The 6,573-nt window shown below is 46.4% G+C and overlaps 1 protein-coding gene across 1 annotated transcript in view; it reads right to left on the reverse strand.

The window, feature by feature from the left end:
* Positions 1 to 6,313, reverse strand: part of EPPK1 (epiplakin 1) — a 77,285-nt gene extending 70,972 nt beyond the window's left edge. Inside the window, exon 1 of the mRNA XM_073632341.1 lies at positions 6,246 to 6,313. The gene's annotated coding sequence lies outside the window, so the exon portion shown is untranslated. The remainder of the gene's footprint in view (positions 1 to 6,245) is intronic.
* Between the last annotated feature and the right edge of the window lie 260 nt (positions 6,314 to 6,573).

Genomic DNA, 6,573 nt, shown 5'->3' on the forward strand with positions numbered 1-6,573 from the left:
AAAATGCTTTCATATAGCAATTAAATTCATTGCTATATGCGAGCACAATGTGTAAAAAAAAAAAAAGATACTTATCACTTCCTCAGAGTAGTACAATGTTACTATTGTAACATTGCTGGAAACAAAAAAAAGCGATACAGAAGTATGAGCAAGAATTGGCTGCACGCCTCAATGAAAGCATATAGAGTATAGAAATTTCCCTAGGGGGTTTTGAACTGCAGCAAAACAAGTCCTAGATATTTTATAAAAAAGTTTATGACAAAATTGAGTATGTACACACACATAGCTGTCCGTCAAGACAGGAGCTCTAAAATCAGTTGCTAGAAGGCATAAATTGCATATTTATACATTAGGTACAAAAGACAAATAGATGGTGAAAAACTATAAAAAGTCATACAGAAAGTCAAACCCAACGCGTTTCGACCATAATATAGTAGCGGTCTTCTTCAGGAGGTATAAGGATATAGACTTCTAAGGAATACATGACATCAATCAGTACAATGAAAACCAAAGAACATTAGTTGGTTAACAAGGTTACAGAATAAGTAATAGAATTTATATTTACCAAAAAACAACCTAATTTTCAGCCTTCCAGCTGATTTTAGAGCTCCTGTCTTGACGGACAGCTGTGTGTGTACATACTAAAATTTGTAATAAACTTTTTTTATACAATATCTTGGACTTGTTGTGCTGCAATTCAAAACCCCCTAGGGAAATTTCTATACACTATTGTAACATTATATTGCTCTGGTCAAAGTGTGTTAAAGAATGTAAAAAAAAAAAAGAAAAAATATATAATAAAAAAACGAAAAAAATTGTAAAAAAAAATTATTGAATACTGATCACTTCCTCAGAGTAGTACAATGTTACTATTGTAACATTATATTGCTCTGGTCAAAGTGAGTTAAAAAAGGTAAAAGAAAAGAAAAAATATATAATAAAAAAAAATGAAAAAAAATGAAGAAAAATTATTAAAGTGGTTCTATAGTCTTTTTTTACACTTTTACCTACAGGTAAGCCTATAATAAGGCTTACCTGTAGGTAAAAAAAATCTCCTAAACCTGTACGGTTTAGGAGATATTCCCCTTGCTATGAGCCGCTGACTGCAGCGGCGCATGCGCACAGGGGATTTTGTGCTCCGGGGGGGGAACACCATAATGCAATAGGCTGCGCACACCTATCAACATACCTGTATGTTGATGGTCCCATACCGGGTACAGGGCGCACACCCCGCTCGCCGCCTCCCACTATGCTTGTACACTGCGCAAGATTGTCAGTAGGTCCCAGCCAATGATTCATGGCCGACGCCTGCTGATCAGCTGTGTCCAATCACAGCCCAGGGCCCCTGTGTTGACAATCAACACAGAGCTCTGTACAGATGGAGCAATCTCTCCGTTTTTTCTCCCCGCTTTGCAGGGAGAAGAAAAAGAGAAATTTTTTGTAAAAAAAAAGCAGCACACAGTTAACCCCTTGATTACCCGAGATGTTAACCCCTTTCCCAGCCAGTGTCATTAGAACAGTGACAGTGTATATTATTAGCACTGATCACTGTAATAATGTCACTGGTGAGGTCAGTGTCAGTTGGTAACCCTAGGGTCAGTTAGTGTCAGATTGCCCACTGCACTATCACAGTCCAATTATAAGTCACTGATCATCACCATTAGTAGTATATGAAAAAATAAAATAATACATTCCAGTATATATTCCATAGTTTGTAGATGCCATACTTTTCATGCAAACCACTCAATATACACTTATTGGGATTTTTTAAACCAAAAATATGTAGCAGAATAAACATTTTAGCTTGCTATGAGTAAGCACTTGGTGTAAGTGCGAAACGCGTCAGAATTTTTGTACCACCCCACAGTCGTGTCTTGTGTACCCAATTATCCTGTATTTTGAACAATAAAAAAGACAAATTTATCCATTCCGGTGTGCGGCTGTCCTGGTCTTCTTGTTCTCTTCTACAGAATAAATATTGGCCTAAATTTATGAAGAAATTTTGATTTTTTTTTTTTTAATTTATTGGCTATGTTTTATATCGGAAAGTATACTTTTTTTTTTTTTTTTTGGTCTCTTTTAATTTATTTAGCATACTATACAAAACCCAGTGGTGATCAAATACCACCAAAAGAAAGCTCTATTTCTGTGAAAAAAATGATATCAATTGAACGTGGGTACGGTGTTGCAAGACCGCGCAATTACCAGTTAAAGTAGCGCAGCTCTGAATAGCAAAAAAAATGGCCTGGTCATGAAGGGGGGGTAAAACTTTCCGGAAGGTGGTCAATTGCCCTGGCAGTATTTTTTTTATTCGATCAGCACCGTGGGCAATAGGCTGCAGTGCTGATCTGTGTATTCTCATGGAGGACCTGCTGGTTGTACGAAAAAAAAAAAACGGACTCATGTGTGGCCGGCCATAAAGAGTTAAATGAAAGTAAAACCTGATAAAGCCGCACTCTGATTGGTACAACCAGACTGATAGCTGAGCACACACAGGGCTGCAGGGCACCACAACTTTCAGCTCTGCCAAGTTTTTTGAACGTTGACACTGGTGAGAATGCTGCCTCTCCCTCCTCTCCATAGAGGTGTGATATCGAAAATCCTTCCATATAAAAGTAAAATAATCCCAATGACAGTTACAGTTATTCTGCATCTACCGCAATATACACAACAAAACAAAACCAATATTTACCAAACAGCACAAGATAGTGTACAATACACAGTACAATCATCAGGTGACCTGGAGGCGACCACGCCAAGCAATGATAACACAATGAGATACCTCCAGGCATAGGAGGGGTAGAGGGGGCACAATCACACTGGAGGGCAAACTGGAGCTGACACATGGGGGGGGGGGGATAGTGACAGGTCAGAATATGAGAGTGTGAGGGCAGGGCAGAAGAGTATTATTGGGGCATTGAGGAGCGGGCACACACTGTACAAGGGGAAAGTATTGGGTAGGGGGCACACAAAGGGAGGGCACTAGGAAGGGTACTGGGTGGGATGCACCCAATGTGCAAAGGGAGGGCACTGGATAGGGGGCACCAAATACAAAGGGAGAGTGCTGAGTAGGGGGCACCCGATGTACAAAGAGAGGGCACTGGGTAGGGGGCACCCACTGTACAAAGTGAGGGCACCGGGTAGGGGACACACACTGTGCAAAGGAAGAGTACTGGGTAGGGGACACCCAATGTATAAAGGGAGGGTACTGGGCAATGAACACCCACTGTACAGGGGGATAGTACTGGGGAGTTGGCACAAACTGTGCAAAAAGAGGGTACGGTGGAATGGGCACCACTTGTAAAATGAGAGGGTACTGGAGAGTGGGCACCCACTGTACAAGGGGAAGGTATTGGGTAGGGGACACCCACTGTACAAAGGGAGGGCACTGGGGACTGGACACCCACAAAGGGAGGGTACTGGGCAATGAACACCCACTGTACAAAGGGAGGGCACTGGGTGGGGGGCACCAAATACAAAGGGAGAGTGCTGGGTAGGGGACACCCAATGTACAAAGGGAAGGCACTGTGTAGGGGGCACCTACTGTACAAAGTGAGGGCACCAGGTAGGGGACACACACTGTACAAAGGAAGAGTATTGGGTAGGGGCACCTAATGTATAAAGGGAGAGTACTAGGTAGGGGGTACCTACTGTAGAAAGGGAGGCTATTAAGTATGGGGCACCCATTGTACAAATGGGGGGGAGGGTACTGGGTGGGGGAACCCAATGTACAAAGGTAGCGCACTGGGTATGGAGCACCTATTGTACAAAGTGAGGGCATTGGGTGGGGGGCACACACTGTACAAAAGGAGGGCACTGGGAAGTGGGCACGCATTGTGCAAGGAAAGGATACTGAGGAGTGGCCACATACTGCACTTGTAGAGGGCACTGGGGAGTGAGCACATAATGTACAAAGGGAGGGCACTGGGAAGTGGGCACACAATGTACAAAGAGAGGGCATTGGGGAGTGGGAACACACTGTACAAGTAGAGGGCACTGGGGAGTGGGCACACAATGTATAAAGAGAGGGCATTGGGGAGTGGGAACACACTGTACAAGTAGAGGGCACTGGGTGGGGGGCACACACTGTACAAAAGAAGGGCACTGGGAAGTGGGCACACATTGTGCAAGGAAAGGATACTGGGGAGTGGGCACACAATGTACAAATAGAGGGCACTGGGAATAGGGTACACACTATACAAAGGGAGGACACTGGGGAGTGGGGACCCATTGTACAAAGGGGAGCACACAGATTACACAGGACTAGAGAAGCCAGGTTAGAAAGGTGTTGGGTATGGGGCATATACTGTATATACTGTAAATGAGGCTTCTATGAGGATACTGTGTAGTACTGGCCCACAAGAAGGATCGGAGGGTTTTGCAGGGCACATAACGAAGTCTCTGGGTAGGGTCAAACACATAGTAAAGGTTGATATCAAGTAGTGCACTGCTGGGTACACAGAGCAGAGAGGGAGGGCAGGAGGGCACATGTATCGTGTATACAGAAGACAGAGAGGGCACTGCCAATAAGGAGGTGGTATTGAGTTCTGGGCACACATAGCGGGCATGGAGTGTATCAGGAACTATTAGGTCTACATAGTGGCAAGGGAAGTTATTGGGTAGGGGTGACCAGAGTGGAAGGGGGGGGGGGAGGGCACGCAGTGGGGTAGTGGGGTGGAAGATATTCAGCAATACAGGGTAAAAAGGGCAGGGTGGCTGTTGGAATGATAGCACTGGGCAGAAACATTAGGAAGGAAGAGCAGTGGGCACCACTAGATATACAAGACAGGGATGGTGGTGGTGGGTAGTAATAAGGTAGAGAGGGTAGGAAAGAATGTGTTGGGAGGGCACATACTTTAGAAAGGGCATTGGGGGATAGTACTTTGCATACACACTAGGGATTAGGGAAGATAGTAGAGTGGGTAATACAGGATACACACACTAGAGAGGGTGGTAGAGTAGGCAGCGTAGTTCTGGGCACACACTTTAGGAAGGGTGGGTAGTACAGGGCACACCCATTAGAGAGGGTGGTAGGGTGGGTAGAACTGGACATACACATTAGAGAATGTGGTAGGGTGGGTAGTGCTGGGCATACACATTAGAGAGTGTGGTAGGGTGGGTAGTGCTGGGCATACACATTAGAGAGTGTGGTAGGGTGGGTAGAGCTGGGCATACACATTAATGAGGGTGGTAGTGCTGGGCATGCACATAAGGAGAGGTGGGTATGAAAGGGCATGCACGATAGAGAGGTTAATAGGATATGTGGTACAGGGCATGCACATTAGAGAGGGTAGTAGGATGTATAGTACAGGACATGCACATTGGAGAGGGTGGAAGGTGGTTAGTACATGCCATACACATTGGAGTGAGTGGTACAGGGCATGCACATTAGAGAGGGTGGGTAGTGCTGGGCATTCTCAGAAGATAGGGTGGTACGGTGGGTAGTGATGGACATGCACATTGGAGAGGGTGGCAGGTGGGTACCGTAGTAAAGGACATGCACATTAGAGAGGGTGGTAGGGTGGATGGTTAGTACATGGCATGCACATTAGAGAGGGTTAGAGACCCGGGCAATGCAGAGATCATATGAGTGCGAGCTTCTGGGGCAAGGAAGAGGGGTAGGTCTCATGTATAGATTGCAAGCTGTTGGTGCAGGGAGAGGGGCAGCCCCCCCGTATAGATTGCTAGCTCCTGTGGCAAGAAATAGGGGTAGGTCTCATATATATAGATTGTAAGCTCTTGGGGCAGGGAGAAGGGTAGGTCCACATTGTAGATTGCTAGCTCTTGCCCTGTATCGATTGGAAACTCCTAGGGCTGGAAGTCGGGTAGGTCTAATATATAGATTGCAAGCTCCTAGGACAATGAGTGGGTAGGTCCCATGTATAGATTGCTAGCTCCTAGGGCACGGAGAGGACTAGTTCCCCTGAAAAGATTGCTAGCTCTATGGGCAGGGAGAGGGCTAGGTCCGATATATAGATTGTTAGCTCCTGGGGCAGGAACAGGAGTAGGTCGGGTGGGTAGCACAGGGCACACACACATTAGATAAGGTGGTAGGGTGGGTAGCACAGGGCACACACACATTAGATAGGGTGGTAGGGTGGGTAGCACAGGGCACACACACACATTAGGAAGGGTGGTAGGGTGGGTAGCACAGGGCACACACACACATTAGGAAGGGTGGGTAGTACAGGTACACACATTGGTCATTGTGGGCAGAGCAGTCTCACTCCTCCAGCTGCACTCACCTGGTCCTCCTAGTGGAGCTCTCAGTCCCAGCACAGTCCTCAGTCCCGTTTTCAGGGGGGATATAAGGGCTGCGGTGACAGTTCCCTCCCCGATCTGCCCGGGGGAGGGGTGAATAATAACCGGTCGGTGGGGAGGAATGCGGGGTCAGACGATCAGCGGCCGCTAGGGGGCGCCCCGAACACACCGAACATCTCCGCAGGTGTGAGATCCGGGCAATGGATCCTATGAGTGCGAGCTCCTGGGACAAGGACGAGGAGTAGTTGTCATATATAGATTGCAAGCTGTTGGTGCAGGCCAGGGAGAGGGGTAGCTCACCTGTATAGATTG

This window comes from Aquarana catesbeiana, linkage group LG05 (genome assembly GCF_042186555.1).
Source record: "Aquarana catesbeiana isolate 2022-GZ linkage group LG05, ASM4218655v1, whole genome shotgun sequence".
In the NCBI taxonomy this organism is placed as follows: Eukaryota; Metazoa; Chordata; class Amphibia; order Anura; family Ranidae; genus Aquarana; species Aquarana catesbeiana.